This window comes from Zootermopsis nevadensis, unplaced genomic scaffold (assembly GCF_977971745.1).
Source record: "Zootermopsis nevadensis isolate Lab colony 2312 unplaced genomic scaffold, Znev_1.0 Znev_ptg000017l, whole genome shotgun sequence".
Lineage (NCBI taxonomy): Eukaryota > Metazoa > Arthropoda > Insecta > Blattodea > Termopsidae > Zootermopsis > Zootermopsis nevadensis.
This window is the reverse complement of record NW_028259149.1, coordinates 16,967,351-16,979,721: the sequence shown is the minus strand read 5'-3', so window position 1 is coordinate 16,979,721 and position 12,371 is coordinate 16,967,351. Positions and strand designations below refer to the sequence as shown.

Here is a 12,371-nt window from a genome sequence, read left to right as displayed (position 1 = left end):
TATTATCAGTGTTTGCCTGTTGTTGGCAAACACGTAAATAAATTAATTGAATTGAATATTAAAAATGTTTATATAATTATAAAATACATAAAGTATTTCTTTTTACGGTTATTCTGGACTTACTGATTGAAAACACATGGTTGGAATAGATGATATATTTTTATTGAGGGTGCTTTGTACTCCACAACTGGAAAAATAGGTAATACTGCACCCTATATCATAATGTATAGAATAAGGCTTACGTCACTGCTTAAAATAACACGGCAGTCCAGTATTTTAATCAAGGGCGTAGTATAACAACACGTCACAGAAGATAAAATGCATCTCCGAAACGTCGTTTTACGTTTTATATTTACTAGACGATGGATAATATCCAAGGATATTTTTATTCAAATAAAATGCAAAAACGAATGCAGTGGATTCCGGTTAATTGGGGACACATCGGGACTTGGAACACTTTGCCCCAATTATGCGATGTTCCTACGTAAAGCGTTAAAAAGGTTTATTCTTTAATATTTGTCCCAAATTAACTACTGCCCCCGATTAACAGATGACTAATTTAACCGGAATCTACTTTTGAATAAATATTTTCGGACGGTCGACAAGAGGTGGTCTTTAGTTTGAAGGTTCGGTGTCGGCTAACGACTTTTTACCTTTAAAATCAGCAACTGGCAACCCAGCAGTCATAAACGAGCAACTTTAACCGGTACGTTAAATTCTAAGACATGGTATACCCTAGCCACGTATTAGGGAATTTAACATTAGTTAAACAGGGAAACAGAGAAATACCAAGCAGATTTGATTAACCCGTATTTTTCCATTCAGTCTTTAGTAAACTGAATATGTCTTAAATTACCTCTAAGTTAAAGTCATAATTCTCAGGATACTGAAGCCCAACCTCCTTTCTGGACTTACGTCCCCTGTAGAATCTTAGCGTTCTTGCATTCTGCACAAATGCGGCAAGACCAAATGACTTGTACGCGTTAGAATTATTGCAGTTCGAGGAACTTCAATCACATAGAAAATCAAAATTGGCCAAGCGAATGCATATTTCTAAACTTGAATCGAATTTAAAAACCCATTTTGAGTCTCTGTCAGTTAATGGCGGCCCACTCTGCTGCTTGTTGTGTTCGCGTATGTATTTCAAGGCCAATGTCTCAACACAGCTTGAAATACTCCGATGTTACATAACCTCTACAGCAGGTAACATAAATACGAGACAAAGGTAACAGGAGAGCAGTTGTGATCCATACATTGCTACTGACATACGTGTAAGGAGACAATCATTTTGCAAGAAAATATGTCGAAGTGGTCATCTTTAATTCAAAATACTGTTTTAAGGTTATGTAAGGTTCTACCCTTGTTACCTTTGCACGTCAATTGCAATTGTGCTCTTGCCTTAAGTTTGTGTTAAAATATTTCGGAAACAAAAATAGAACAGTACATACAGAACAGCAGGCGATGACATTATCCTCCCCAATCCTTTCCTCTTCACCGTTCATGATCTATCTTATCACACAACAAACACTGAAACTTTGGTGGGTGGTCCAACGGTGTAACTCCGCCATTCGGCTAACTACATAAAGGCTTCTGCTGTTTTAGTTCAATATCTGCTCCATAGATGGCATGCACTCTATTGGAGACGAGTGGAACTTGAACGACTAAAGCTTATGTCGTAAGAAGTGGTTCCTACGTATTTAGGAGTTGTGATTGGTTGTCTGTTCACGGCTTCGTTATTTAGAAAATGTATGCGTAATACATTTATAAATTAAATATATGTCAAAGATATAATGACGTCGGCCATATCATTAAAGATGTACCGAAAGGTCTTGATACACTTGTCAAAATTCACGTGAGTTCATACACCACACACAGTGGAAATTAAGAGACGATGACGTAAGCAAGGTCACCAAGGGAACGAGTGAATAATTATATCAACAACGTGATCAAAGGTTATTGTTAAGACACGGCAGACAATGACGAGTCAAAAAGGGCACAAAAAACATTATAACTGTATTTGCCTGAAGAGATTTCCGACAGGCATAGACGATTGAAGTCGATTTAAAGTCAGACGCTTTAATTTTTTAATTAAGTAATTCTATAAATGTTTACGATGAAAACAACTGAGGTGTATTTATGAAATTCATTCGGTTGTGGATTTCTTTTACTTCGTTTTGTAGAAATATGTGAGTCGGTTGTCCTAGAGACAACCGGTTATAAAACTCAAACTTGGTCGTCGAAATGAGGACGTCCTGATTTCACTTACAAAACAAACGGTCTTGTGCTTAGGGTCCATCGTCTATCCTCTCAGTTTATAATACGCAATGCAATTAACATCGTGTTCTTCATTCAGTCCTTTCTCCCCCTGGCTACTGTAAGCTTGTCTGTGTAGTATACTCAAATGACTACACTACTTATACCATAAAGCATACTTTCTCTCTGAATAATTTAGCTCGTGTGTTGCTCGTGTAGGAGCGGAACAGAGTCTCTCGTCTTACGATAAGTACATTTATAAATCGAGGGCACCGGATAATAAGGTACTGTGAGGAGAGTAGTTGAACACAAGATAGAGAAATAAGATAGTAAAAATATTTAATAATGAAAAGATTTATAATTTTTGTTCTTCGTGTGAGATGGACAAAATATACAGTTTTTGACGAATGAGGGGAATGAGCATAATATATAAAATATTTAAAGACAAGAAGGGAATTTATCACTTTTGATATCTACGCATAAGCGGGAGAATAATAATATTAAAATTAATAAGATAGTGTAGTTGCGTCATATTGTGACTTATTAAGGCTTTGACCGGGATGTTCTTTTGTTAAATCTTATGTGGTACCGCCTGATTCGACTTCTAATGGTTAAGTGAAGTGTTTTCTTCGCGGTACGGTCTGGATTCGTAAATATTATGAAGACGAGCTTCGGCTTCAAAGGGTTAACCAGCTGATTTTCGTAATGGTGAGGTGTAGTGTTTTCTTCGCGGTACGGACTGAATTCATAAATAATATTCAAACGATCTTCGGCTTCAAAGGGTTAACCAGCTGATTTTCGTAATGGTAAGGTGTAGTGTTTTCTTCGCGGTACGGACTGAATTCATAAATAATATTCAAACGATCTTCGGCTTCAAAGGGTTAAATTAAAATTAAAATTAAATTATTTGGTTATTCCGTCAAATCACAATGTACTTAAAATAAGATAATTAAAATTAATGTTCCGGAGATGAAGCGTAATCATCTGAACTGGTTTTAATTGACTATCATATGATAAGAAAGTGAAATTTTGGGACACAACTGAAAATTCTGTGTGCGCATGGTTGAATATTTTTTTTTGTGTGAAGTATTTTAACTCCAGGCAAATCAGTGTGACAGTCTCCAGTAGCCTGAACGAAACTAGACCCTGCTAATTGTGCTTAAGAGAAGTTCACTACCTTGCAGTTGTCTGATGATCGTCTCAGTTTAACCAAACAGCCAGGCAACTCAGTACTAACTACAAAGATAAATTATCAGGCTGATGGTAAAATAACAAAATTACTATTATAAACAGCTAAGTACATATTACTAAGTATTACGTCACGCAGAATATGACTGTAAGAGAACGTAGAAGGAAAGATAGAATTGGAAAGAAGGTAGGAGGAATGCAATAAGCAAACAGGAAAGAGGACCTGAATATCATTAAGTCGCCTGTCAATAAAGTTTGTTGCCTCGCGACAATGCAATTCCACTTTCTTACTTTGTAATCGTTTGTTGTCTGGAAAGTGATTTGAAGAAAGTATATTTACTATGCATAGCCCGGTCCATATCTTTCTCATTTCACCCACAGTACCTTTCTCCTACGATGACTGCGTCATTATAATCTATGAAATGCAAGTCCATAACTTGAAGTTTGAAAAAAAAAAAGACTATTTCTGTATTTAAAAATTTCACGGCTCACCCATTCGTAATAAATTCACCAATGCGTATACTTCTCTGAAATACTCTGTATCCAGTTGTCGAAACAGAAAGTCGGCAAATTTCCGGTATTGTCTCTCCAAGAGGAAAAATTTGTGAACCATTTTTATATAACGTATCGTTTTGATGAAATAACGTGCGATGGAAGGACTGACGGTCAATTGGCTAGATATATTTGTTGATAGATGAATAGATAAATAGACAGGCGCATGCATCTACGTATGTACGCACTCAAATACACGCGCGCACATGAATATACACATAAAACACAACATATATATATATAAACACATACGTACATGCATACATGCATTGCATTACATACAAGTCTATAAAATTCTCTTTTCCGTATAAATGTTATAATTCTCTGAATTCTGTAGCAATGGCCGATTCATTAAACTGCAAATCTGTTAGACAATGTCTATTTATTGCTCGAGGTCTATTAAATTCTGATGTAGTTGGATTAGCAGACAATTCGTTATAGATGTACTGACAGAAAAGGTTATCCTTACTCAGGTTAGCTGGTATTCAGACCCAGATTCAAATTCCATAATATAATTCTGTTACCAGTACACTAAGTCTATTTGGTGTTTTCGTGAAACTTAATAAACCAACGAAGGAATTAGTATGTCAGTACACCGCCCGAGTCCTGAATTGTGGATGTGAAATGTAAAACACAAGTCAGCGTTGTTACCGTTGAGCAAACTTGCCCTGCTATAGATTTTTCAATCTACTAAAGACGATGAACCATTCTTTCCTGATTTCTGAATCACTGTGAAAAATATTTATGACTGAAATCCACGATAGCGACGTCACACTATCCCAACCAGGGGAGGGGGTGTTAAACATGAACATTAATTTCTCATTAAAATCGAGATTCTTATGATGATTTCGATGATAAATGTTAGAATGTGACCTTAATCTCATGTCACTATTGACCTGATGAACCTTAAAACTTCCATTCCTGTGTATAACGGTTCATCATTATGACTTGTGAGAAGAAATTCTGTACTAGACCACCCATCCTTTGTTTCTGCCTGCGAGGTGGATCTCCAGCCCAGAATAAGAAGGTCGTATGCTACTTGTTTAAGCATAAGGGACCTCGGGGGGGGGGGAAATGTTAATCTCCGAGATATGTGTTACACTTACTAAGTAGATTCAAATTCTTTGAAGGATTTCACGTGTGAACTAAGTAGCCATACCTTTTGAGTCATCGTAACGTAATACGGAAAAGAAAAATATTTCGTATTTATTTTTGTCAAATTTAAACCTAGGCCGACGGCCAAGGCAGGGCACAATTACGTAACTAACTCAGAACTAAATACTCAGTTAACTAACTAAATAAATGCACAGAACGGAATCCCTGTCGAGAAGCTTACAGTTGCTCAGTTCCTGAAGAAATTGCCTGCCACTTATGGAACCGAAAATCATTACCATGGTCAAACAACCTCGCTGCTGGTCCCTATTCTGACCGCGATGAATCCAGTCTGTAATTTTCCACATTATTTATGTTAGGTCCATTATAATATTTTCTTATCATCTACGATTGGGTCTTCCAATTGGTCTCTTCATTTTAAGTTCTCCGATAAACATTATAGATGTGTTAACAAATGAACAAGTTAATTAATCTAACAATCTGAGGAAGTAGGTCGCTCTGTAACTACATAGCAAATATAAAATAAATAAATAATTAAAAAAGAAACAGTTAACAAACGGTATCTAACCTGGTAAACAAAGGACTGCCGATAACTAAGTGATTGGCCACGAAATACTTTCTAGAAATTCTTACCTATCAAGTGCAGTCACAATGCAGTTATTAAAAAATTACAAGTCTTTAAATTTATGTTCCAAGTACCTAAAGGACAAAATCCGGTAAATATATAAATAAACCACGCGATCATATTTATGGTCTTTGCATTATTCATGTTTATATAAAAATGTTGAGCAACTCTAATAATTCATGGCTTCATAGCATGAAACTTGTTGTTGCAGTGCGTAACAAAGAAATCGATTTTGTTGTAGAAAATTAAAACATCGATATGTCTCGACATTCTACAGAATGTCTAAAAATTTTATAAAGTGCCTATGTAAAGTACGTGATAATTACTCAGAATGCTTATAAGGTAGTATATTTGCGTCATATTGTGAATTAGGTTAATATTTTAATATTTTCCGTCAAATCACAATTTTAATAAGATAATAAAATATAAAATATTTAAAATATCATTTCACGTTCCGCATCGAATGAGACGTTCCAATTTGTAAATCGATCATTCGATGCGGAACGTGAAATGATATTTTAAATATTTTATATTTTATTATCTTATTAAAATTGTGATTTGACGGAAAATATTAAAATATTACAGAATGCTTATGTTTTATACGTTTCCTAAGGGGGTCAATATGTGAAGTAGAATTTACATTTGGCTGATACAGGCCAAAATAAAAATTTTCCGGGCATCTTAATACTCTTTTACTAAAGTTTCGTTTTGGTCTTAAAGCTTTGGAGACAAAGAACGAGGTCACTGTTATTTCCTTCGACTGGAAATAAAAGACAGAGATGGACAAACTTTCCGCAAAGAGGCTGTGACAGCTGTGAACTTCTAATCTCTCTGTCACAAGATAAATGTAGCCGTCATTAGTTGGTGTAGAGGGTCGATCAGTTACTTTTAAATATTCATGTTTTTCAGCAATACGTCACCAACAAACCTTCAGACTGCCAAGAATTATGGGATGTACACTTTTAGAAATATATTTATGCAAATTTCAATTTTTCTGTAGTTTCAATGTTCATTTACTGGATATAAAAATACATATATTAGCTTATCACATCTTTCTTATACTGAACTGTTGTAGTATACATGAGTACTGAGATGTGATACATTTAATATTGCTGTTTACTGTACTTAAACCACTGTTTTTCAAAAACAAGACAACTACGATCCTCGAGCTGGCTCTGCTCTGCGAAAATGCTATTGTGGTGCCTAATTTTCAAGAAATACGAATGAGGCCCGGGTGGCACCAGTGATGGTGTCTGGCGGAGTTCTCTGACGCTCGTGGAATCGAAACAGAACTAGCTTCTGTAAAGATTATGCTCGGTAAACTGGTTGTCTGTTCAACACAAAGAATGTTTCGTTCCTGTCAACTTGGACTGGTCATAAACTACGAAACATGACGCCATCACACTTTCGGGACAGCGTTCTTATAACACTCGTCTGCAGGTTTACTATCGGAAGTCTTCAGCTACACCGCTCGGATATAATTCCGGCTTCAAGTTGCTTTGATGACTTATGTAATACACAACTTGGACTAGTTTTTGTGGCGACGGCAGTCTGTGTGAGAATTCCAGCCATCTGTATGCCGGACGAGGGCAGAACACAGGAATGGAATTGATGCTTGAATCCCAAACTGCATTCTGCGTTTCGAGTCTCGAGAAATGTTTAAAATTTATCAGTAGATTTTTTATGAAATGTAATGTAATTTGTTATGATATAGGCCTACAGTAATGGAATGGAATTTAATGGAATGCAAATCAATTGAGACATGCGTATGTATGCGTGTGTGCAGAAATAAAGCCTTATGTAATATATGTTCATGTACGATATACGATATTTCTATACAACTCACTATGGTAAACCTGTTGAATATTAGACTTAGATTATGAATTATTTCACATATTCGATTTATACATTATTACGATACTTCCACTAGAGCATAAGCGGATTACAAAATAGGCCTACACGTTTCAGTTACTTTAATTAAATTTAAGGGTTACCTGAAGACCTAAATGAATTTGAAATTTATCGCTAGATTCATTAGACGGATATTGTAAACTGATATACGAGACTTTCATTAATGAGTTGTACCATATGTAAGTTTAATTGTTTTTAACTCATTTTAAAAATAGGTGACATAGAATATCCTTACGACACTTTCTTATATATTTAGTTAATATATGATATAAATATACACAGCTGGCTTTAAGGTCAATTTTAGTAAAGGGCTTAAGTAAATTTGTGTATATCAGCCTTTATTTTTCATCCACAAGAAACAATCCATGAGATGACAAGTTTTAGTTTTATTCAATATTTTTATAAAATTTAATAATTTCGATAAAATAAGCACTACTGCCATAACTATTACTATAACGATGATGATGCCAATAAAACATGTAATGAGTGGCCATCAAAAACATTGTCCAACCTGCCAACAACCTTTTGGTGCTCTCGAGATGTGCTGATAAGTTGTGTTAATTTTCATGTCAATTGAAGTTACAACGGAAGTGTCTTTACTCGATGTTCTTGCGGCTTTACAAGCAAAATTAGTCTACAGCTGAATAGAAAGTCGGACATATTCAGAGCTTTTTGTTCTTACCAAGCCTGAGCCAGACGGACCTGAGGCCATTCCTCGCCTTGACCTCGTCCTGACTTCTACGTCGCTGACAGTTCTATAAAGGAACTAGTAACGTAATTTCTCTAGAAAGAAACGAGCTATAACCTGACTTATACTAACGTGGAAGAATTGCTAATTAAGGAAAAAAAAGAGAGATCGGAATATAATAGAACTCGTCCATTTCTGGTCTTTGCAGGTGACGTTAATTTACTGGGTAAAAAATTATGCTTTAAAGAAGAAATACAATTTCTACTAGTGATTAATAAGTAGGTTGATCAGGAACTAAGGATGTGCTCATTTATTTTTATCAAAATCAAAGGAAAATGACAGTGTAAGGGTTTTATTTGTAGTGTTCTGTCTGACGACGGGTCCATATGAACAGGATCCTTCCATCCTTTTCTCGGACTGGGACCTGTTCATATACGTTCTTGGCAGATGATCCAGAAGTGGTTTGCCATTGCCTTCTTCTGTGTGTGAATGGAGTAATTGTTGGGATGCCACGGAGGAAAACTCCGTGTTGCCTAGACCACGGCCTTGCCCAACACAAGTTATAAATTCGGGCACCGCCGGGAATCGAACCCGAGACCCCCAGGATTACAAGGCCAGCGTTCTAACCGCTAGACCACCTCACCTTATTATTATTTAGTGTTCTGTCTGACGACAGGTCCATATGAACAGGATCCTTGCATCCTTTTCTCGGACTGGGACCTGTTCATATACGTTCTTGGCAGATGATCCAGAAGTGGTTTGCCATTGCCTTCTTCTGTGTGTGAATGGAGTAATTGTTGGGATGCCACGGAGGAAAACTCCGTGTTGCCTAGACCACGGCCTTGCCCAACACAAGTTATAAATTCGGGCACCGCCGGGAATCGAACCCGAGACCCCCAGGATTACAAGGCCAGCGTTCTAACCGCTAGACCACCTCACCTTATTATTATTAGTGTTCTGTCTGACGACAGGTCCATATGAACAGGATCCTTGCATCCTTTTCTCGGACTGGGACCTGTTCATATACGTTCTTGGCAGATGATCCAGAAGTGGTTTGCCATTGCCTTCTTCTGTGTGTGAATGGAGTAATTGTTGGGATGCCACGGAGGAAAACTCCGTGTTGCCTAGACCACGGCCTTGCCCAACACAAGTTATAAATTCGGGCACCGCCGGGAATCGAACCCGAGACCCCAGGATTACAAGGCCAGCGTTCTAACCGCTAGACCACCGTGGCACTAGTGTAAGGGTATTTAATAAATTCTGTGACATATGGCGTTGTTCAGGTATTTCGGAACGACAAGAGGTTGATGGAAGTAGCTTGTTAAGTATCATATATTTAATTTTAACATATATACGAGGGTCGCTCATTAAGTAATGCCCCACATTTTTTTCCTCAGAACATATTTATTCAAGTTGGCTCAAATTTAGTGACAATATAAATCAATGTTTCCTTTACACATACTATTTTTCCACATAGTCCCCATCAACTTGTACGGTTTTACGCCAGCGTGGAACAAGTGCATGCATGCCTTGCCGGTACCAGCTCTTGTCCTGTGCACGTAGCCATGTCCTCACTGCTTGAATCACGCTCTCGTCATCTTCAAACCTTGTTCCGTGGATAGCGTCTTTAAGTGGCCCAAAGAGATGGAAGTCGGAGGGTGGATGGAGCAGCACCGTCCAACCCAATTTGGTGATTTCTTCCCGGGTTCTCGGACTTGTGTGAGGGCGTGCATTGTCATGCAGGAGCAAAATTTCTGCTGGATGCTTGTGAGGCCGAACTCGTCGGAAACGCTTCTTGAGGGTTTCCAGGGTCATAATGTACGCGTCTGAATTGATGGTCGCACCTCTTGGCATCACATCCACAAGAATGACCCCATCACTGTCCCAAAAGACAGTCATCATGACTTTTCCGGCGGAGGGAGTTGACTTGAATTTCTTCTTTCTCGGTGATAGAGGATGATGCCACTCCATTAACTGCCTTTTTGTCTCCGGCTCAAAGTGGTGTATCCAGGTTTCGTCACCTGTAATGATCCGGGACAGAAAGATCTCTCCCTCAGCATCAAAACGCTCCAACAATTCAGAAGAAATCGTTTTCCTTTGAATCCTGTGGTCTGCTGTGAGACTTCGTGGAACCCATCTTGCGCACACCTTCGAATATCCGAGAGCCCGGATAATTGCAATTACACTTCCATTACTGACTGAAAGCTGTTGGGCCAATTGTCGAGTTGTGATGCGCCGATCCTCACGAATAATGGCATCCGCGCGGTTCAACATGTCTGGAGTGGTGACTGTGACAGGACGCCCAGAGCGCGGCAGATCACGGAGCTCGGTTTCTTCACTTCCTGAAGCTTTAACTCTCTTAGCCCAGCGACCAACGGTGCTCCTATCGACTGCACAGCTTCCATACACAGCACACAAACGTTTATGAATGTTCACCACCGTTTCTTTTTCAGCAACAAAGAATTCAATTACAGCTCGTTGCTTGTAACGAGAGTCGTTCACAGACGCCATTTTAACAGTTCACTACAGCTCCGCCTTCGGTTGGAATCATTTGAAACTCCGTACACGAACGCGGGAAACATCAAATCTCAAGCATGTAAAAGTGCACTTTTCTATCTTCATTATTGGCTGAGAAAAAAAATGTGGGGCATTACTTAATGAGCGACCCTCGTAGGTAACGAAATACAAGAAGATAATACTTTGTGCTCTGAAGTATTTGAGCTGATCTGTCTGTAACACTTGACGTAAAGACCAAATTTAGAAATGTAAGATTACACGTGGGTCTGCATTAATAGTCTTTCAACAAATTCATATTTTTTCTTTCCTTCTATCTTCATCCCTTATTTTTCTTTTTCCTTCTTTATTGTCTGTGTTCTTCTACTTTTATCTCTGCTTTTATTCAATCTTTATCCATCGGTTTGTTTCATTATCTCCTTTTCTTTTCGTTATAATTTCTTCCATCTGCCTCTCATTTGATTCCTTTATTTTATTTTTTCTCTAAGAATGTTATCAGATTATATTTCAAATGACATTCAGTGATATCCTTCAGATATGAGTGTCTCATGCAGTGGAATGTGGTTGCTTAGATGCAAAAATTATCTGACGGTTAACCGAGAAGGTGTGGCACTCATGAGCTCAGAGAAGGACATTTTACTCGCACAGAACTTCGCCCTACATATGTGGTTCGGCTTTCTACCCTCTCCTCAAACCTCTTACACGTCAGTGTGGTAGTGTGTCCCGACCTTTTCCTGCGATTCTAGAATCTCAGATTCACCCAAATTCCACTCTGAGACACTTTGAACAAGATCTAGTACTTCCGGTAGACTTTACAGGCGTCTTCCATTCCGTAAAAGTAACACAAACTTTGAAGCTAAGCGACAATACTGCAGACAGCAATGCTATGTCTACGTCTATCTCTCAAAAACGTCAAAGAGAGAGATTCTTGGAAGATCTAGACGTAGATAGTAGAATAATATTAAAATGGATTTTAGATAAATTGGGTGTGAAGGGTAAATAAAGAACAGATGACGGAATTCGAAAAGTAAATGTTGATCTCAATATTTGAATCTAAGAAACAAGAAATAACTGTAAAATTACGACAAAATTTAGAAAAAAACCTTCATAATTCACACTATTTAACAAATATTATTAAATTGATAAAAATCAAGGAAAAATAAATATGTGGGATGTGCAGCAAACACAGTGATAAACGCATACATAGTTTTAAAATCTAAACAGGATATAGCCTAGGGACGTAGGAATAGTTAAAAAAATATTATTAAAATGGAGGTTAAAAAATAAGGTTTGAGGTTGTGAAATAGATTCATCTGGGTTAAGATGGATTCGAACATAGGTTATTCCGAATACGAAGCATAAGTGTTAACCATTCAGCCACAAATGAAATGTAAAGCCCTACCATTAGTCAAGCTACTCCGGATAAGACCAGGAGGGTGAAAGGTCACATCTCAAAAAATACGCCACAGATACACAGGGACACACACGCATACAAAAAGTCTATTCCCAGAGAAGGAATCATAAAAG

The 12,371-nt window shown here is 37.7% G+C and overlaps 1 long non-coding RNA gene across 4 annotated transcripts in view; it reads right to left on the bottom strand.

Annotated features, from left to right (window-relative positions):
- The window catches only part of LOC110829473 (uncharacterized), a 414,372-nt gene that overhangs the window by 76,295 nt on the left and 325,706 nt on the right, over positions 1 to 12,371 (bottom strand). The window contains exon 1 of one of the 4 annotated variants that reach the window (XR_015535526.1): positions 1,449 to 1,609. The exons of the other annotated variants lie outside the window; for them this stretch is intronic. This is a non-coding gene — a long non-coding RNA (uncharacterized LOC110829473). Of the gene's footprint in view, positions 1 to 1,448; positions 1,610 to 12,371 lie in introns of those variants that run through there. 4 annotated transcript variants of the gene reach the window in all.